This window comes from Stenella coeruleoalba, assembly GCF_951394435.1.
Source record: "Stenella coeruleoalba genome assembly, chromosome: X".
Taxonomy (NCBI): Eukaryota; Metazoa; Chordata; class Mammalia; order Artiodactyla; family Delphinidae; genus Stenella; species Stenella coeruleoalba.
The window spans coordinates 39,527,266-39,549,974 of record NC_137152.1 but is presented as its reverse complement, the minus strand read 5'-3'; the positions used below and the strand labels follow the sequence as shown (position 1 = coordinate 39,549,974).

Here is a 22,709-nt window from a genome sequence, read left to right as displayed (position 1 = left end):
GGAAACCATGTTGGTATCCAACATTCTCAGTTCCATCTTTATAGATAGTAGAGAAACATGGGCAGTGTAGAGCAGTAGGGTAGATTCAGAGTACCCACTGAGTTCACATTAGCTGTGTGGCTTTGCAAAAGTCCATTAACTGCTGTGAGGCAGTTCCCTTACATGTCAAATGACAATTGTTTTATCTGATTTGGTTCCTAACAAGCTCATGGTGGGGATCATGTGACATAATGCGAAAGCATTTGGTAAGCCAAATAAAGTACCACATATCTTTTTTTAAAACATCTTTATTGGAGTATAATTGCTTTACAATGGTGTGTTAGTTTCTGCTGTATAACAAAGTGAATCAGCTATACATACACATATACCCCCATATCTCCTCCCTCTTGTGTCTCCCTCCCACCCTCCCTATCCCACCCCTCTAGGTGGTCACAAAGCACCAAGCTGATCTCCCTGTGCTATGCGGCTGCTTCCCACTAGCTATCTATTTTACATTTGGTAGTGTATATATGTCCATGCCACTCTCTCAGTTTGTCACAGCTTGCCCTTCCCCTTCCCCGTGTCCTCAAGTCCATTCTCTACATCTGCATCTTTATACCTGTCCTGCCCCTAGGTTCTTCAGAACCATTTTTTTTTTAGATTCCGTATATATGTGTTAGCATATGGTATTTGTTTTTCTCTTTCTGACTTACTTCACTCTGTATGACAGTACCATATATCTTTAAGCCCTTTAAAAATTACTTTTATCAGAGAAGATATACATAGAACACCTACTGTGTATAAGGTACTGTTAGATTACAAGGTTAAAATAAAACTCAGTTAATACCCTCAAGTTCCCCCAAACTGTCCAACATACATCTACTAAGCACCCATAGGTGCTGGGGAAACAGATATGAGAAAGACCTAGTCTCTGTCTTCGGGGAGTTCCCAGTAGAGCAGAGGAGACAGACTCACGAACAGACAACTTCAGTACAATGTGGTAAGTGCACGGAACAGTAGAGGTGAGTGTAGAGAGCTCTGGGAGTACGTAGGAGTTATTAACCTATCCAGGCTACACAGGGAAGGGATAGGAGTAGTGTTGGGAGCTTATAAAGCAATAAGAAGGTAAGAAAAGAACCATCTGGCATAGATAACTATATAACAGTGCCCCCCAAACAGCCTTCTTACTTTATACTTGAGGAGCAAACTAAGGAGTAGAGTCTGTAGAAAACAATGGAGTGACGAATTCTTTCCTCCCTCGTCTCCATATGTTGTGGTTAACCCACCACATATGCTCCCTAGAGGTTCCAGTCCACATCTACAGTCTGAAACCTAAGCATCTCCATGCATAATGGGGCCTCAAGAAATGTCATGGAACACTGACTCTCATTGACAGAACAATATCCTCCTAAGTCGCTTCATGATCTGCTATAGCATATCCTCTGGGGGTTGCAGAAGATTGGACCTCTAATCACTGGTTGGGGCATGTGTATCAGCTTTTTCAGAAAAGATTATTTGGCTGAAGAGCCTCACATATCCTATCATAAAAGTTACAATTCTCTATCCTATGTTGCTGTCTTAACATACCTTAAACTAAAACTGTATTCATAAAGGGTTTATATACATTTTAAAAACAACAAAATATCCTTTAAATATAAGGCAATCTTTTAGTTTTTCTCACGTGCTGTTTTCATCAACCTTATCAGTTCCCTGAACCTGCTGGTTGTGCTGTGGAGAGAGGGTATATAAGGCCTGTGGAATCTAATCCTTGTCTTTCTGTGTCTGACTTATTACACTTAGTATGGTAATCTCTAGGTCCATCCATGTTGCTGCAAATGGCATTCTTTCTTTCTTTTTTATGAGAAAGACAAATGTCATATATTGCTTATATGTGGAATGTAAAAAAATGATACAAAGGAACTTATTTCCAAAACAGAAACAGACTCACAGACAGAAAACAAACTTATGGTTACCAAAGGGGAAAGGTAGGGAGGGAGTATGGGATTAAGAGATACACACTACTATATATAAAATAGATAAACAACAAAGACCTACTGTATAGTACAGGAAACTATATTCAATATCTTGTAATAACCTATAATGGAAAAGAATCTGAAAAAGAAGTGTATATACAGATATATATATATATATATATATATCTGAATTGCTTTGCTGTGCACCTGAAACTAACACAACATTGTAAATCAACTATACTTCAATAAAAATAAAAATTAAAAAAAAGAATCTAATCCTTGAACAAGACTTCAGGGTTAGATGTTGAGTCTCAGTGACAAAGCCTTATATGTCACCACTTTCTTGTGTAGAGATATTTGCTGCCCAAGGCTATTGCCTCCTAAAACTTAGCCTAATTAGAGCCTGATTGGATTTGGCCACTAGAAAGCCTGCTGCACTTTTGATGCACGGTTTCCTGTGCTCCAGAGAGCTCTGCTGTTCAGAGGCTCATAAAGCACACTCCTGGACAGCTTTTCAGGCCCGGGTTTCTGCTCCTTGGCCGGCTCTGTGCTTTATTACCTCCTGAGGTACTTACCCACTTGCCTGTTCTCAAGTTACTTCCCCAGGCCCACAATTTGACAGTGCTTTCCTAGTGGACACAGCCAGCCTCCTTGTTGCCCCAAACCAGCTGGAGGACTTGCAAAAGCCAGAAGCAACCACTTGCATGGGCCTGGCCTTGAAAATGGAACACCTCACCTTTCTCACACCAATTAGTGAAGTTATTATTCTCCCTACTGAACAGATAAGAAGGCAAGTTTCAGAGAGGTGAAGTGACTTGCCCGAGTTCAAACCTTTACTAAATGGCAGACCCAGGATTTGAACTCATGCCTAACACACAGTAGAGTCTCAGCTCATGCATATTGTTTATGGAATGAATAAATGAATGAACAGTCTTTTAGAGAGCTATATCCAGGAGCAACTTTTGGGCCTGTTGGTATGTGTTTCTGACATTTTATAACTGAATTTTTCAAACATACAGAACAATTGAAAGAATTTTACATTGAACATTCAAATACCCATCATTTAGATTCTATTATTAATGTTATACTGTTATATTTATTTGATCACATATCTGTCCGTTTATTGATTCCCTATTTGCATCCATCAATCCCTATTATTTTCTGATGCACTTCAAAGTAAACTGAAGACATCAGTACAGGTCTCTATAAACATTTCAACATGCATATCATTTATCCTTGTTCATAGTTTTCTTTTTTTTGAATTTTATTTTTTTATACAGCAGGTACTTATTAGTTATCCATTTTATACATATTAGTGTATATATGTCAATTCCAATCTCCCAATTCATCACACCACCACCCCCCTCCCCCGCCACTTACCCCCCTTGGTGTCCATACGTTTGTTCTCTACATCTATGTCTCTATTTCTGCCCTGTAAACCGGTTTATCGATACCATTTTTCTAGGTTCCACATATATGCGTTAATATACGATATTTCTTTTACTCTTTCTGACTTACTTCACTCTGTATGACAGTCTCTAGATCCATCCACGTCTATACAAATGACCCAATTTTGTTCCTTTTTATGGCTGAATAATATTCCATTGTATATATGTACCACATCTTCTTTATTCATTCATCTGTCGATGGGCATTTAGGTTGGTTCCATGACCTGGCTATTGTAAATAGTGCTGCAATGAACATTGGGGTGCGTGTGTCTTTTTGAATTATGGTTTTCTCTAGGTATATGCCCAGTAGTGGAATTGCTGGGTCATATGGTAATTCTATTTTTAGTTTTTTAAGGAACCTCCATACTGTTCTCCATAGTGGCTGTATCAATTTACATTCCCACCAACAGTGCAAGAGGGTTCCCTTTTCTCCACACCCTCTCCAGCATTTTCTGTTTGTAGATTTTCTGGTGATGCCCATTCTAACTGGTGTGAGGTGATACCTCATTGTAGTTTTGATTTGCATTTCTCTAATAATTAGTGATGTTGAGCAGGTTTTCATGTGCCTCTTGGCCATCTGTATGTCTTCTTGGGAGAAATGTCTGTTTAGATCTTCTGCCCATTTTTGGATTGGGTTGTTTGTTTTTTTAATATTGAGCTGCGTGAGCTGTTTATATATTTTGGAGATTAATCCTTTGTCCATTGATTCGTTTGCTAATATTTTCTCCCATTCTGAGGGTTGTCTTTTCATCTTGTTTGTAGTTTCCTTTGCTTTGCAAAAGCTTTTAAGTTTAATTAGGTCCCATTTGTTTATTTTTGTTTTTATTTCTATTTCCCTAGGAGGGAAAAGGATCTTGCTGGGATGTATGTCATAGAGTGTTCTGCCTATGTTTTCCTCTAAGAGTTGTACAGTGTCTGGCCTTATATTTAGGTCCTTAATCTATTTTGAGTTTATTTTTGTGTATGGTGTTAGGGAGTGTTCTAATTTCATTCTTTTACATGTAGCTGTCCAGTTATCCCAGCACCACTTATTGAAGAGACTGTCTTTTCTCCATTGTATATCGTTGCCTCCTTTGTCATAGTTTAGTTGACCATAGGTGCGTGGGTTTATCTCTGGGCTTTCTGTCCTGTTCCATTGATCTATGTTTCTGTTTTTGTGCCAGTACCATATTGTCTTGATTACTGTAGCTTTGTAGTATAGTCTGAAGTCAGGGAGTCTGATTCCTCCAGCTGTATTTCTTTCCCTTAAGACTGCTTTGGCTATTCAGGATCTTTTGTGTCTCCATACAAATTTTAAGATTTTTTGTTCTAGTTCTGTAAAAAATGCCATTGGTAATTTGATAGGACCTGCATTGAATCTGTAGATTGCTTTGGGTAGTAGAGTCATTTTCACAATGTTGATTCTTCCAATCCAAGAACATAGTATATTTCTCCATCTGTTTGTATCATCTTTAATTTCTTTCATCAGTGTCTTATAGTTTTCTGCATACAGGTCTTTTGTCTCCCTAAGTAGGTTTACTCCCAGGCATTTTATTCTTTTTGTTGCAATGGTAAATGGGAGTGTTTCCTTAATTTCTCTTTCAGATTTTTCATCATAGGATGAAATGTATAGGAATGCAAGAGATTTCTGTGCATTAATTTTGCATCCTGCAACTTTACCAAATTCACTGATTAGCTCTAGTAGTTTTCCGGTGGCATTTTTAGGATTCTCTATGTATAGTATCATGTCATCTGCAAACAGTGACAGATTTACTTCATCTTTTCCAATTTGGATTCTTTTATTTCTTTTTCTTCTCTGATTGCCGTGGCTAGGACTTCCAAAGCTATGTTGAATAATAGTGGTGACAGTGGACATCTTTGTCTTGTTCCTGATCTTAGAGGAAATGTTTTCAGTTTTTCACCATTGAGAATGATGTTTGCAGTGGGTTTGTCGTATATGGCCTTTAATGTGTTGAGGTATGTTCCCTCTATGCCCACTTTCTGGAGAGTTTTTATCATAAATAGGTGTTGAATTTTGTCAAAAGCTTTTTCTGCATCTCTTGAGATGATCATATGGTTTTTCTTCTTAAGTTTGTTAATATGGTGTATCACATTGATTGATTTGCATATATTGAAGAATCCTTGCATCCCTGGGATAAATCCCACTTGATCATGGTGTATGATCCTTTTACTGCATTGTTGGATTCTGTTTGCTAGTATTTTGTCGAGGATTTTTGCATCTATATTCATCAGTGATATTGGTCTCTAATTTTCTGTTTTTGTAGTATCTTTGTCTGGTTTGGTATCAGGGTGATGGTGGCCTCATAGAATGAGTTTGGGAGTGTTCCTTCCTCTGCAATTTTTTGCAAGATTTTGAGCAGCGTTGGTTTTAGCTCTTCTCTAAATGTTTGATAGAATTCACCTGTGAAGCCATCTAGTCCTGGACTTTTGTTTGTTGGAAGAGTTTTAATCACAGTTTCAATTTCATTACTTGCGATTGGTCTGTTCATATTTTCTGTTTCTTCCTGGTTCAGTCTTGGAAGGTTATACCTTTCTAAGAATTTGTCCATTTCTTCCAGGTTGTCCATTTTATTGGCATAGGGTTGCTTGTAGTAGTATCTTAGGATGCTTTGTATTTCTGTGGTGTCTGTTGTCACTTCTCCTTTTTCATTTCTAATTTTATTGATTTGAGTCCTCTCCCTCTTTTTCTTGATGAGTCTGGCTAATGGTTCATCCATTTTGTTTATCTCCTCAAAGAACCAGCTTTCAGTTTTATTGATCTTTGCTATTGTTTTCTTTGTTTCTATTACATTTATTTCTGCTCTGATCTTTATGATTTCTTTCCTTCTGCTAACTTTGGGTTTTGTTTGTTCTTCTTTCTGTAGGTCCTTTAGGTGTAAGGTTAGATTCTTTATTTGAGATTTTTCTTGTTTCTTGAGGTAGGCTCGTATTGCTATAAACTTCCCTCTTAGCACTGCTTTTGCTAGATCCCAGAGGTTTTGGATCATCATGTTTTCATTGTCATTTGTCTCTAGTTATTTTTTGATTTACTCTTTGATTTCTTCAGTGATCTCTTGGTTATTTACTAACATATTGTTTAGCCTCCATGTATCTGTGGTTTTTTTTCCCTGTAATTGATTTCTAATCTCATAGCATTGTGGTTAGAAAAGATGCTTGATATGATTTCAGTTTTCTTAAAATTACTGAGGCTTGATTTGTGACCAAGGATGTGATCTATCCTGGAGAATGTTCCATGTGCAGTTGAGAAGAAAGTGTAATATGCTGTTTTGGGATGGAATGTCCTATAAATATCAATTAAATCTCTCTGGTCTGTTGTGTCATTTAAAGCTTGTGTTTCCTTATTAATTTTCTGTTTGGATGATCTGTCCATTGGTGTAAGTGAGGTGTTAAAGTCCACCACTATCACTGTGTTGCTGTCGATTTCCTCTTTTATAGCTGTTAGCAGTTGCCTTATGTATTGAGGTGCTCCTATGTTGGGTGCATAAATATTTATATTTGGTATATATTCTGCTTGGATTGGTCCCTTGATCATTATGTAGTCCTTCCTTGTCTCTTGTAACATTCTTTATTTTAAAGTCTATTTTATCTGGTATGAGTATTGCTACTCCAGCTTTCTTTTGATTTCCATTTGCATGGAATATCTTTTTCCATCCCCTCACTTTCAGTCTAGGTCTGAAGTGTGTCTCTTGTAGACAGCATATATATGGATCTTGTTTTTGTATCCATTCAGCAAGCCTGTGTCTTTTGGTTGGAGCATTTAATCCATTCACGTTTAAGGTAATTATCGATATGTATGGTCCTGTTACCATTTTTTAATTGTTATGGGTTTGTTTTTGTAGGTCCTTTTCTTCTCTTGTGTTTCCACTTAGAGAAGTTCCTTTACCGTTTGTTATAGAGCTGGTTTGGTGGTGCTGAATTCTCTTAGCTTTTGCTTGTCTGTAAAGGTTTTAATTTCTCCATCAAATCTGAATGAGATACTTGCTGGGTAGTGTAATCTTGGTTGTAGGTTCTTCCCTTTCATCACTTTAAATATATCATGCCACTCCCTCTGGCTTGTAGAGTTTCTGCTGAGAAATCAGCTCTTAACCTTATGGAAGTTCTCTTGTATGTTATTTGTCGTTTTTCTCTTGTTGCTTTGAATAATTTTTCTTTGTCTTTAATTTTTGTCAATTTGATTACTATATGTTTTGGCATGTTTCTCCTTGGTTTTATTCTGCCTGGGACTCTCTGCACTTCCTGGACTTGGGTGGCTATTTCCTTTCTCATGATAGGGAAGTTTTCGACTATAATCTCTTCAAATATTTTGTTGTGTCTTTTCTCTCTCTCTGCTCCTTCTGGGACTCCTATAATGCAAATGTTGTTGCGTTCGATGTTGTCCCAGAGGTATCTTAGGCTGTCTTCATTTTTTTTCATTCTTTTTTCTTTATTCTTATCCACGGCAGTGAATTCCACCATTCTGTCTTCCAGGTCACTTATTCGTTCTTCTGCCTCAGTTATTCTGCTATTGATTCCTTCTAGTCTATTTTTCATTTCAGTTATTGTATTGTTCATCTCTGTTTGTGTGTTCTTTAATTCTTCTAGGTGTTTGTTCTTTAATTCTTCCAGGTCTTTGTTAAACATTTCTTGCATCTTCTCGATCTTTGCCTCTGTTCTTTTTCTGAGGTCCTGCATCATCTTCACTATCATTATTCTGAATTCTTTCTCTGGAAGCCTTCTTATCTCCACTTCATTTAGTTGTTTTTCTGGGGTTATATCTTGTTCCTTCATCTGGTACATAGCCCTCTGCCTTTTCATGTTTTCTGTCTTTCTGTGAATGTGGTTTTCGTTCCACAAGCTGCAGGATTGTAGTTCTTCTTGCTTCTGCTGTCTGCCCTCTGGTGGATGAGGCTATGTAATAGGCTTGTGCATGTTTCCTGATGGGTAGGACTGGTGGTGGGTAGAGCTGGGTGTTGCTCTGGTGGGCAGAGCTCAGTAAAATTTTAATCTGCTTGTCTGCTGATGGGTGTGCCTGGGTTACCTCGCTGTTGGTTTTTTGGCCTGAGGTTACCCAACACTGGAGCCTACCCGGCTCTTTGGTGGGGTTAATGGCAGAGTCTGGGAGGGCTCATGCCAAGGAGTATTTCCCAGAATTTCTGCTGCCAGTGTGCTTGTCCTCACGGTGAGCCACAGCCACCTCCGCCTCTGCAGGAGACCCTCCAACACTAGCAGTTAGGTCTGGTTCAGTCTCCTATGGGGTCACTGCTCCTTCCCCTGGGTCCCGATGCACACACTACTTTGTGTGTGGCCTCCAAGAGTGGAGTCTCTGTTTCCCCCAGTCCTATCAAAGTCCTGCAATCAAATCCCGTTAGCCTTCAAAGTCTGATTCTCTAGGAATTCCTCTTCTTTTTGCTGGACCCCCAGGTTGGGAAGCCTGACGTGGGGCTCAGAACCTTCACTCCAGTGGGTGGACTTCTGTGGTATAAGTGTTCTCCAGTTTGTGTGTCACCCACTCAGCAGTTATGGGATTTGATTTTATCATGATTGTGCCCCTCCTACCATCTCATTGTGGCTTCTGCTTTGTCTTTGGATGTGGGGTATCTTTTTTGGTGAGTTCCAGTGTCTTCCTGTCAATGATTGTTCAGCAGTTAGTTGTGATTCCGGTGCCCTCCCAAGAGGGAGTTAGCGCACGTCCTTCTACTCTGCCATCTTGAACCAATCTCCTCTTTTTTTCTTTTGAGGTAACATTTACATACAATGAGATATACAAATCTCCAGTGTACCATTGGGTGAGTTTTGACACACTTTGCACCTGTGTATCCCAAACCCCTATCAATATATCGAACGTTATCATCAACACAGAAATTTTCTTTACATATGTTGCTTTTAACTGTGCTGTACAGCTTCCTTAACTGAACCAGCAACTCCACTGAAAGGTGGACGTCAATGATTCTAACTGGGAGGATGTGTTGAGATTGCTTTTCCTTCATTGACTGATGCTCTGGGAGTGAACCAGGTGGCACTTAACAGGATTTGGTCCTCAGGTCCCTTTACTTTGATAAATTTCACCTGGAAGCACTTCTTCTCCTTTCAAGCAAACATTTGTGAAAGGTTGCCAGTTGGTTATGGCTATTAACTTTATCAGTTTAAACTGAAGTGAAACAATGAATAATTTGTTTTATTTTATTGTAATTTAATGTCAGTAATGTATAAGGGCCTGCTCTTTTCAGCAGGGACTCTTTCATCTGTGTTTTTTTAAAAGTAAAAGTAATGCTGCTAAAGATAAAACGTTCCCAGTTTGGAGGTCAAAGTGAACTCTAGTCAGTTCCTTGAAACTCAGATCAGGGCTAAGAGTTGAAATATACATAGGACACCCAAAGGAGTGTGTGTGCCTGAGTAGGATCTAAATGAGAAACCCGAAGGTCCTTTGCCCTATTTGAAAGAGGCCTATTGGAACAGATAAGCAGGGTTACCTCCTTGAAACCCAGGCTTCGAGTAATTTGGTATGTAGTAAGAGTCAGGCTATTCTATGATCTGGGGATTGTGAAAGGCATTTAGGCTGAACTGGCAGAGATATTGATGGGCCTACCAAACATGCCTGTGGCTTTGGTCCTTTTGGTTAATAGTACTGTTGCTGGTGGGCAATAGGATCATCACCTCTAGGACTTCTGATCCAGGAATTTTCACAATTTAGAGTTTATCAGAATCACCCTGAGGGATTGAAACACAAATGGCTGGGGCCCACCCTCAGAGTTCATGATTCAGTACACCTACGGTGGGTTCGGAATATCGGCATTTTTAACAAGCTCCCAGGAGACCCTGGTGCTGCTGGTTCAGGGACCACACTTTGAGGACCACTACTTGAATGAATGAATGAATAGGATCTCTTGTACAAGACTGCATTATTCCCCTCTATAACCTTATGGTATTGTTTATAGTTGGACACAATAAATAGGAACAGGCACACCCTACACTACACTACTGTATAGGGTGTGCCTGTTCCTACTAAGTTTTAGAATTGGCAGGGGATACTGGAGAAGACATACACATTACTTCTTTCTCCAACCTCCACAGCAGGGATTTCAGTTTGTACTGGGCTTATTATGACCCTGGCTTCTTCACACTCCTAACTGATCTTTCTGCAGACAAGGAAAGAACCCAGGACTTAAACCACATGGCACAGTTTTCACTCCCTCCTGTGTTGGGACCCTTAGAAAGAGATAATATGTGGCTACGGAGACCATACGTACCAGATTTCCTAGGACAGCTCTGATTTCACATATTATATCCTCTTGTCCCCATAAATATAATTGGCAGACCATGTCCTGCTCTGGGTTCAAAAAATATTGTTCCCATATGCATGGCTTAGGTGCCCTGGGGAGCCAAAAGCAAGTCTTCCCCTTCTTTCTTGAGATTGTGGCGGCCAGGGCATAAAGCTTGGCTCATAGAAAGGGCTAAAGAATTGGGGTAAATCTAAACATCTGAGATCAGCAACAAGCTGCTTGTTGCTCCTTTTTTGACAAGCGTCTCTCAGTGATCCCTGTTACAGATCCTTGAATGTTATGAATATGAGATTCTGAGTGCTGAGAGGGACTGAATTGGACCTCTGGCTGCCTCTCTCTCCTCCTTCCCCCGCCCTCTGGAAGGACCACACAGAAATAGCCCAGACAGAAGAGCCACTCCAAAGAAGGAAATTCCACATCCTTCATTGACCAACCACTCAGTCTAATATTTACCTACTTTCTCTGGCAGGAAGTTCTTCCTTCTTGCTAACATCAGTCCCTCTCATTGTGATTTCAGTTTCTCTTCCCTTGTTCTGCTTTCAATCAAAATTGAGAACAGCTGGTCCTCACCCTCTACATTCTTTATGGCTTAAAAGTCATTAAACCATCCTTCCTGGGCCCAGGTTTAACCATCCTTGGAGCTCCTTTATCCTTCCTGCATGTATCTGACTTGCCAACCGTTTAATCATCTTTGCCATGGGGAAGCAGCTTAGGCAGTTTGGACCAACAGTGCAGCAAAGCCTAAAGCTTTATGACTTGTGCTAATGGCCATGCTAAATGTTTAGTAGAGACTATTTTCAAGCACACAATTGTGAACAATTTAAAGTGGACTGTACATGGAACCCATTTCCTCTCCCAGCTCCCCCAACAGGGCCTCCCCTTAGCAGCTGAAATGAGTTAGTGGCAATCAGCACAGAGTAGGAATCCTGTGGTTTCTGCCCTTCCCTCCTGCTGGTTCTATGGCAGCTAGTCTCTTAAAATAAGCTTTCTCCTTAGTATGGCCAGTAAATGTGACTTTGGAATCAGTTGGGCAAAGGGTCTAGGAATCACATTAGCCAAAGAGCAGGAGGTGCTAGTGCCGAAGCTCCACGTGAGGTTTAGGAGAGGCTGGGGGAACAAAGGTGAACAGGGATCTGTGAGAGAGATTGGATCTGGAATGTTTGCTATCTACCGGATGATTGCACCTCAGGGTTGGACATGCCTTTTTTTGCAAGTTTGCGGAGGACTTGTCTGGCCTCTGTTTGTGTACTTGGCCTTTGTCCACTGCACCAACTCTGTGAAAGTGATGCCAGATCTGTGGCAGAATCCCAGCCTCAGGGCCAGTTTGGTTCTTAAAGAGAGGAGGGTAACTTGCCACATGAAACGACTCTCTTTGTCAGGGGGGTTACATGCCTTCGGTGGGATGCATTACTGAGCTGTTCATGTGCTGTTTTAGGTCACGCTGTAGGGTGGGTTCAGGGCCTCTGCTGATCAGAATGAAACAGATCTAGCTGATGGCGCTGCACAGGAAAAGCATAGGGCCAACTGATACTTGTCCTGTTCTCATCTTCTCACTCTTGGCCCCTCCTTATTAATAAAACCTTAAAAGCTCTCCTTTTCATAAATGCTAGCCAGGCAGTTTGTCTCAGCGAAGCTATAGGAGCAGTTAATATACCCAGCCGTAAAGAAGGAAGAGAAAGTGACAGAGAAAAAAAAAAAAGAAGTTGGCATTTGTATGAGAGTGTCATTGAAGGCTTCATCACAGATACACTAAAGACTTAGGAACAGAAATTGTCTTGGGGTGGGGGTGGAGAGAACAGCTTGATTGAAGCATTAGCTGCCTTGGCACTGAGCCAAGGCAAATTGCCAGAGAACCATTAAACTCTTTGTAATTCCATATAATTCACAGCAGCCACAGGTAATCTGAATCAGACCTGACAAAACTTCCCTATCACTTATTATCCATTAGTGCTGAATGCATACTACAGATATTTAAACTTTTTAAAAGTCATATCATGATGGCCATATTTTCTAAAACCCAAATCAGGAATCCTGGCTTCACAAAGGATTTTTTTCAGACTTGTGAATATGTTTATATGAAAAACCTCACAAAAGTATAAACACTAAATCACACTTAGTTAAACACTGAACAAATGGCCTTTAAGGAGGGAACTATAGTCACATGAAATTGGGTCAGGGCTAACTTACATTCAAACATTGGTGAGGGTCCCATACACACACCTTTTTAGGGGTCTGAGGGAATTGGTTAACTAAGCACTAAATCAAATTAGAATTTGGTTTATGCCCATCGTCTGGATTTGCTCTTAAAATTTCCAGGGATGGTAGACTGAAAGAGCCTGTTGTAATTTCTGTACACAGGAAGGTGGAGTAGATGTTACTTTGAATTCCCAGATGCTGGGAGCAGTTAAATCTCTCAGTGTTCACGTCTGTTTGTGAGGGCTTGTGTGTGTTTTGAATTAACTTCCTAAGGCTGGGAATGTTACAAACTAAGCAGAATCATATATGGATACAAGGTATTGTTGCCATGCACCTAAATTTACTTAAAAGTTTCATTCCTCCCACCAAATTAAGAGTCTAGCATTCACCTCTGGGCACTCACCAAGAAGAGGAGATGGTACTGATGAACCTATTGCAGGACAGGAATAAAGATGTAGACATAGAGAATGGACTTGAGGACATCGCAGGGGGAGGGGGAAGCTGGGGCGAAGTGAGAGTAGCATCTACATATATACACTACCAAATGTAAAATAGTTAGCTAGTGGGAGGCAGCCACATAGCACAGGGAGATCACCTCGGTGCTTTGTGACCACCTAGAGGGGTGGGATAGGGAGGGTGGGAGGAAGGCTCAAGAGGGAGGGGATATGGGGACATATGTATGCATATGGCTGATTCACTTTGGTGTACAACAGAAACTAACACAGTATTGTGAAGCAATTATACTCCAATAAAGATCTATTTAAAAAAGAAAAAGAGGAGATGTTTAGCTCAAAGGATAATAATTCTGAGCCAATAATAACAATGCTTTTTAAAAGGCTTGGAAACCTAAAGTGCCTCTTTAACCAAAACTCTGCGTTTCTAGTTAAGGATCATGACTAGCAATATACCCATGGAGAACAAAACTGCTTTGTCACAAAACTTGCAGAAGAAAATATCTGAAGCCTAACAGATTCTCTATCTTGGGCAAGTCACGTAACATCCCTGAACCTCAGTTACATGATCGGAAAAGTGAAAATAATGTTATTTGTCCAGAATCAGGCAAATGAGTGGGGCGATACCCTGAGGTCCCTTCTAATTCTAATTTCAACAGTTATTGAGCAAATACTATGTACTCAATACAGACGTTTGTTTTCCTAGGTCCAGTGATAGAACTGTAAAAAGACATTGTCTGACTCTCTCTCCCACTATAATGCAAGTATCCTGACAGAAAGTAAACACATATAGGAATAAATAAAATAATGCAAAATGATAAATTCTGTGAAGAAAATAAAACAAGGTAACGTGATGGAGAATGATGGGGATTGGGGTGGGGGAAACAAAGAAGGAACCTACTTGATATTGGTGGTCAGGAAAGGCCTCTCTGAGGAGGTGGCATTTGAGCTGATAACTGAATGATGAAAGGAGCTACATAAAGATCTAAGAAAGAATGTTCTCAACCGAGAGAACAGCAAATGCAAAGGTCCTGAGGTGAGGATTGGCTTGACCTCTCTGAAGAACAGAAAGTTTGGTATGACTGCAGTACATGTAGGAAATGAGACCAGAAAGGCAGACATAGCCAGGTTGTGTAGGGCTTCTAATCTGTTGCTATTTACACTGTAAGAATCATTCCTTGGTCTCTCTGATTCAATTAGTAAACATAAGTGCCAGATGTTAATGATAGGGCTGCTTGATATTTACCCATAAGAAACCCAGGAAGAGGCACTGGCGGAGGGGGGTGGATGTGGGGGTTAAAACAGAGAATGAAAGCTCAAATTCTTGGGGGAGAGAGAGGTGGGGATGGAAGAGTGAGTGTGTACACAAGGGAAATGGTTAGGGAGGGCTGGAGAAAGCTTGGAGGGCGGAGGAAAAGCACCAGAGTGACCTTGGCTATGAGAAACACCCTCAGTGCCTAGGTTTGTGGAGTCCACTGTCAGAAGGGTCAACCATTATAGGGGAAGGGGCAGGGCTCTGCCTTTGTGTTTAAAATCTTAAGTGGGGGAGTGAGTAGGGCAGGAGGTAAAAGTTTGGTTATTTCTTTTCATCGAGCCTTAACCTGAAAAGCAAGCCTGCTAATCAGGAGAAAGGCTTCTGTACTGCTTTACCCTTGTTGATTCCTCAGACCTTGAACTCAAATGCCCATTATTTCCTCCTTATTTTCTTCCCCAACAAATCCTGGCATTGCAAAGGGAAATGTGCTCTGATGTAAGAGTCCCTATCCAACACTAACACACGAACAATTGAGTACATTTTCTCTCCCTTTAGGTTTTTTCATTTGTGGAAACTCAGTTTTGTTTTCTGTTATTGACGCATCTCACTGAGCCGAAAAGAGATGGTATGTCACTTCTCAGCCATCACGTGAACAGGACAGTAGCTTGGAACACAGCAGTATGGGTGGCTTACTTGTTCCCAGATTTGCAGCACTATGTGAAAGCAGCGGCAAGTGTGCCGGTTTAATTTAAAATTGGATCTGTCCTAGGGTCAGTAAGGAATGGTATTGTTATTCCCTTTGCAACATGTATATATACCTTGGTAGGTTATTTCTGTGGGAGTTGTTTGCTTTGGTAGCAGTTATGCAGAAGGATGAGAGGAAATTAAATGCCTCTTTTCCCCCCTCTTTATCTAATACTGTTCCAAGGGCTAAGTGAAGACCAAAGATTCAAATCACTGCTGGGGGAAGGGGACCTGGGCAGAGGCAAACAATGTTCTGGGAGCAGAATGCAGGGGCCCAGCTGTGGGCAATAGGAAGCAAGCCCCCCATCGCCCCCCCACCCCGCTGCAACCCCTTGGTCCACGTCTGGTAGAGGGCACACAGGTGCCTAGGAAGTTGGACAAGTGGGTTCCAGGCGGTAGAGCTGGCCTAGTGGTTTCCAGAGGCAGCCTTTTGTCCCTTCCCTGAAGGGTGTTAGTCCTTTGGTCTTTTTCTAGTCAGAAATGACTAATGTGGGGTATGTGCACTCTTTAGAAACTGTCTTTAGCTTTTTGCATAATGGGTTATAAATAAATGGCTTCAGGGAACCAGAAATGAGTTATTGAGTGAACTTGGCTATGGGATGGTTCAGATTCTAGATAGTTAATCACATTCTCTTGGGCTGGAAGGCTGTATCTAACCCATTCACATTCAGCTGGAAAGTTAAAAAGACACTTTTGATCAACTTGAAGAATAGTTTTAACATCAAAAATAGGTTGGTACTAGAGAAAGAAAGATTATATTAATCCAAGAAGAATAATTTCCATCTCTGTGTAGTAATCTGGTGATAAAAGTAACACCCACTTTTATTTTTAATTTGGGCATTTCTTACAAGCATTCATGCACAGTTCATAAACGCCAATATATTAATGTGTCCTATTTACAGTGTTTTTATATTAGGTGGTATATAAAAGACTGTTTTGTCTTTTCAGCCCCCTGGGCTCAGCAGCTAGATCTGCATACTGTACTCTCTTAATGCTGGGTGGCATCATGGACTTTCTGGTTTGTTTTAGACTTATGTTTTAACCCTATACAAGGGAGCTTATATCATGGTTGTATACAGTGAACTCTTGCTGGTAACTGCTTCTAGAAGTCAGGAGCAAAGTCCTTAACATGCTACCATATCCTTTTGTCAAGTTTCTTCAACCCCGGTCCTCCCTGAACTCCCTCTACCACATCAGCTTTGCAAGGTTCTTTGCTCACTTGTACCACTGAAATTCATAGCTTATTAGACAGCTAAGAAGCATAGGTAATCCAGTAGGAAGCAGTAATGATACCTGAATAAGAGATTGTTGCCTCTGAGACAATGGCCTGACCTAAAGTTCTGCTTCTCAGAGTGGGTAGCAGGAACCCTAGGGACCATGACAAAGAGAGGTATCTGGGAGAGACAGGAGGAACAGAAGTGGATGGCTCCAAGATTAGATGAGGGATTGATTCCGGTTTTATGATATGTCAAGATAGAAACTGGCTGGTGATTTAAAAAAACACTTTTCGTCTTTACCAGTTGGCAAGTAAGGAAAACAAAATGTTTGTCTTCATTTTTATTTCCTACATAAATCATCCACCTTATTGGAAGGGTGGGTGTAGGAAGAAGAGCAGATGAATACTGTCTCAAAGCCCAGTGGAACAATGGGCAAATTCATAAATTATAGGCCTATTGTAAAGACTTACCCTTTAAGTGAGATGTTTTTGCCTTGATTAAAGCTATGAGTATGTGAAAATAGTGCCCAATCCTTGGGCCCTACCTCAGAAATATAATCTGTATAGTGTAGAGTTCTTAATTTTTAAAATTCTTTCTTAAATTAAGGAATTATATATATATATATATATAATACATATATATAAAAAACACATATCTCAGTGAATTTTTTTTTTTTTTTGTGGTATGCGGGCCTCTCACTGCTGTGGCCCCTCCCATTGCGGAGCACAGGCTCTGGATGCGCAAGGCCCAGCGGCCATGGCTCACGGGCCCAGCCACTCCGCGGCATGTGGGATCCTCCCTGACTGGGGCATGAACCCGTGTCCCCTGCATTGGCAGGCGGACTCTCAACCACTGCACCACCAGGGAAGCCATCAGTGAATTTTTAGATGTGTATATTTCCATGTAATCAGTTCCCAGATTAACATGTAAAACATTTCCAGCACCCCTGAAACTTATGCTCATGTGCCTTCACAGTCAGTACACCCTTTCAAGGTAACTACTAGTCTGAGTTTTATCACCATAGATGAGTTTTGTCTGTTCTTGTCCTTTAAGTAAAATGGAATCATACAGTATGTATTGTTTCAGTCTGGTCTCTTTCACTCAGTGTAATATTTTGCTAGGCATCCATTTCGTTGCATGTATCAGTAGTTTGTTCTTTCTTTATTTTTATGAAGTGTGCTACTTTGTGTGTAGGTATGTCTTGGATTATTCCTAGTTTTTGTCTATTGTGAATAAAGCTGCTATGAATAATCAAGTCCTTTTTTTTGTGGACACATATGCTACTTTCTCTTGGGGATACTTAGGTATGGAATTTCTAGGTGCTAGATTAGGTACACAGATTTCCAAAGTGGTTGTACAATTTTACACTCCCACCAGAAATGTGGAGTTCATATTGCTGTACATACCTTTTTAGTGAAGTTCCTGTTCAAGTCTTTTGCCAATTGGTTGTGTTTTTCTAATTGATTTGTATTTCTTTTTATATTCTGAATGTAAGTCCTCTGTCAGATATACGTATTATGAATATGTTTCCAATCTGTGGCTTGGCTTTTCACTTTTTCAGTGACATTTTAAATGAACTTATTTTTTAATTTGATGAACTCCAATATAACACTATATCTTTTATGATTATTGCTTTTTGTATCCTGCCCATAAAACTTTGCCCACCTCAAGGTCATAAAGATATTCTCCTATGTTTTCTTCTGAAAGCTTTATGGTTTTAGCCCTCTCATTGAAGTCTATGATCTGGCCAAAAAATTTTTAGTAAAAATTTATATCAGTAAAAATGTTTTGAGCATGTTTCCCCAATATACATAATTTTATTTATGGATGATACAATCTACCACCACCAATATTAAATACTAATAAAGTTTTGTTTTTTTTTTAAATTTATTTATTTATTTTGGCTGTGTTGGGTCTTTGTTTCTGTGCGAGGGCTTTCTCTAGTTGCGCGAGCGGGGGGCCACTCTTCATCACGGTGCGCGGGCCTCTCACTATCGCGGCCTCTCTTGTTGCGGAGCACAGGCTCCAGACGCGCAGGCTCAGTAATTGTGGCTCACGGGCCCAGTTGCTCCGCGGCATGCGGGATCTTCCCGGACCGGAGCATGAACCCGTGTCCCGTGCATCGGCAGGTGGACTCTCAACCACTGCGCCACCAGGGAAGCCCCCTAATAAAGTTTGGTTTTTTAAAAATTAGATAAATATAAACAGAACTTCCATTATCACCCTTTCCAGTAGATCATTTGTGCATAGCCTGGGATATATAAATCCACCCTGGAGACTACTGTTCTAAACCACCAAAGGCTAAATAACATTTTTGACAAACACTGATAACATTAATGTCAGCAAAAGACTTCAGTGTTAACAAATGGCTAGAGTTGACAAAGTGTGAAGAGGACCCCAATGAGCATATTTGCTGATAATGTAAGAAACTCTGAGTTTGCTCTTGCACAGTGGTGTTTGTTCTCCCTTGCCTGACTTAGAGAGACAGCAAGACTGATCTGACTTGGTAGGAGCAAAGACAGACTTGCTTTTGGTCGCTGATGTAGGGTACAGTGCTCTTGACTCCCTATCCCTTTTCTCATTACCAAGTTCCTAGAGCTGAGCTTGGCTCTGGACTGACTTTTTGGCAAAGATACTTAGAATTTGACTTGGGGTAATCCCCGGGGAAATTTAATGATTTGGAGCTTAGAGAGCTTTCCTTGTGAGGATTAGTAAAATAGATGGTAATTAAGCAGCTGGGGAGGAAGGAGCTGTCTGTAAGGATAGGTCATACTGTGGGGCACAGCATAGCTCCCTTGGTCCAAGGTCAAGAGAGCCGATGGGCGTGATCCACAGAACTGAACATTCTGGGGCAGCCCTTTGTAGGATTCTTAGCTGGTAAGGTAAAGAATATCTTTTCCTTTGATGTCCACCTCCTCAGTCTAGTTCCATATAGGACTTACTATTTAGAACCATGCCTACTTACATCTTTTTAATTGGGTGATGTTTTTGAATTCTCATTTATTTGAGAGAGGTTTTTGTTTTCTGTTTTGCCTTTTGGGAAGCTGGGGTAAGGTAGAGAAGATGAAATTAGGAACAGCAATTTCTTATTTTTCAAATCTAGACTACTTTGGAATTTGGGAGGAATTTTAAAGGGAGAAAGTTGCTAAAAGAAACAAGTTAGGGCAGGCAGTTTGTCTGCAACCCAGGATCAGACCGTTGAAAGTCATGGCAAAGAAAGAGATCACAGAGGTTTCAAAGCCTGTATCTCCCTTTTCCAGGTCACTCTGATTGATCTCTCCTAGCATGGTCAGATTCTAAGGGCTACCAATGGGGTAAGAGAGGGCAGATCAGAAACAGCCCCCAACTTGTGGTCTGTTCAAGTCAAACTAAGTTTCAGAATAAGCACAGACTTTATTATTTGATGATCCTACTTCCTAATAAGTTAAACTTCTCAAAGACAGATTATCTCCATCTCTACATTTTCTCTCTATTGATTCCCCAGAAAAGGCCAAATTGCTGAATTGGTGTCTGGAGTGTTACTAAAAACTTGAAAATCTTTCAAAAAGTGATAAAAAGACATTCAGAGGATATACTTATTTTAAAAAAGCAATATAACTATTGTATTCTAGGTGGACCTTTTCCATTTATGTAGTAAAAAAAATCAATTCATACAATTAACTATGTTATTTGCCTTCTTAGACAATGGACACGCTGGTGGAGGTAGGAGAACGGGCGGGTACAGTGGTCCCTAGGTATCCGTGAGAGATTGGTTCTAAGACCCCCACGTGGATACCAAAATCCATGGAAGCTCAAGTACCTTACAGGTGGCCCCCCCTGTGCATGGGATTTTGCATCTGTGGATTCAGCCAACCAGATGAACCCGTGGAATGCCGGAACATCCTGTGGAACATGCGCCGTGGCATAATTTGGCCAGAAGCTCCTAGAACTGGCCAACAAAGTTTCAGTTAATGCCTAGTTTTTCCAATAAATTTATTGTAGCAAGCAGAGGTATTCACAATCATGCCATTGACTTTTAATACTGCTCTTACACTATTGTAATAAGCATTCAATACTTGCTGGTTATTGTTGCAGATGGTATGTCTCCTGCTGATGCATTTTTCCCCCAAGATAAACCTGGCTTAACTTTTCTTTCCTTCACTTTCTCATATTTCCTAGTTTAGTCAAGAGACCCAAGCAAGTATCTGCTAGTATCTTTTATTTAGTATAAAAGCTACTAGAAAGCCAGTAAGTACTGTTAGGTCCATTTTCCTTTGCCTTTACTCTCAAGCGGCCAATTTGTCACTTTGTTGACAGTTATTAGAGCACTTCGTGCTTCATAGAAGATCCATCAAAAATTTCCAATTCATCAGCTCATTTGCACAAAATGGGGCTTCAGGAATCTCTTTCTCTCAGTGTCCCAACTGTGCTTTTATAAGTGTTCAAACCTTGATGGACCACTCTGAAACAATGGATAAAGACCACAGGGAAATGAGAGATGGATGTTGATTAGTTTCGAAGGAGTGAAACGTAGGTGAAGGCAAAGCACAGTGGGATTATCTGTGTCAGCAGAATGCTAATGCATGACTTTGCTAACTGTACACAGGTCACTGAATGTCAGAGCTCCACAGGTCGTCAGAGACCATCTAGTCAGACCCCCACGTTTTACCAGTAAGGGTGAGAGAGGCCAAAAGAGGGGAAAGGGACTTGTCCAAGGTCAATCAGCTCTTCCCAACTTTCCAGGCAACAGCTGGCTTTTGGCTATATGACCTTTCTGCAATCAATTTTCAATTACTTGGACCACTCACTGCTAGCCCAGCAATCACTTGGATAATCCAAAATGACACATAAGTTAACCATCGTTTACATTGGGCTTTGTGGTGTGTGTTTATACTGACATTCCAATGCGTCTGGGTCCAATCTGAGAACTCACAACACTTCAAATGAAACAAGAAAGCCACCCTGAAGGGCTGATTCAGGAAGAGCTGGAAAGTTGACCAGCCTTACTGAATGGACAGCATCAAATGATGCTATACAGCCCTCTCAAGAAGGACATGTTATTCTCAACATGTTTGTTGATTAACACCTCTTCTGTGCCCCAGCCAGAGTTACGAGTGGCACAGTGGGAAGGGGAAAAAAATCTTTTATAGGAGAATATACATATTGTTTCCCCTTCCTTCCTTCTTCCCTTCTCCTCCCCTCCCTTCTTCCTTTCCCCTCCCCTCCCCTCCCCTCCCTTCCCTTTCCTTTCCTTTTCATTCCTTTTCCTTGCTAGAAAAATGAACAGCTGCTTTATCTTCTATATAAACAAATATGTGGTTGAGCCATCGACCTGGAGAACTGGCTATCAGGATGCCAAACAATAAATGGAAGACATGCTGGATCCCAGGAATCTAGAGGTGGAGGGGGGAGGAGGAAGACCTGTGAGCAATATTTTTTAAAAGAGTCCAAAAGTTAGGAGGAATAAGAAGGAATCTGTTGTATAGCTCAGTAAATGCCCTGGGTTTGGGAAAGGGCTAGTTTGGGGTATAGTCCAAGAGCTCTTCAACCAAATGGAGTTTCATTTCCTGATCTGGACCTGTCTGTACTTTGGGATTTGGTGCCATAATTTGCTGGTTTGTTGTCTGCGAACCCTCAAACTTGTGCTAAAATGGAGTTATTATTATTCATGTTCTGAAGGTGATGCTGCTGGTGACTGAGAAAGGGCATGGAACAGAAAAAGGGGCATGGACAATTGGCTTGAGGCTATAGTCCAAGAAAGAGTCCCTGCAAGGATTCAGATAGTGGCAAACAAAGTGGCAGTAGGGAATGCAAAATGCCTGATCTTTTGCTGCAGCCATAATTAAGCATTTTAGTTTAAAAGGTACCCCTCTTTCATTTTCTGGTCTAGAATAAACAAATCTTATTGATGTAACAAAGTGCTTAATTAACCTGAGGTGGTACTTAATATCAATACATATTGAAGGAAAGACTTGCCACGGTTAACAGTAATATGGATAATTGAGTTATATGAATTTAAAAATGGGTAGAGTGAATTAAGACTAATGTACATCAACAGGAAATATCTATTAACATTCATTAGTTAGACTCTTGTTTGTGGTTCTTTGTTAGCCTAAGGAAGCCCTTTCAAATGGCTGATGATGCCTGTTGAAAGTCCTGCCTGATGCTGAGGGCCTTCCATGGATGCCAAAGGAATGAATCATTCAA

General features: G+C 40.6%; 1 protein-coding gene across 2 annotated transcripts in view; it reads left to right on the top strand.

The window, feature by feature from the left end:
* The window catches only part of SHROOM4 (shroom family member 4), a 215,281-nt gene that overhangs the window by 81,409 nt on the left and 111,163 nt on the right, over positions 1-22,709 (top strand). The gene's annotated exons all lie outside the window — the stretch shown is intronic.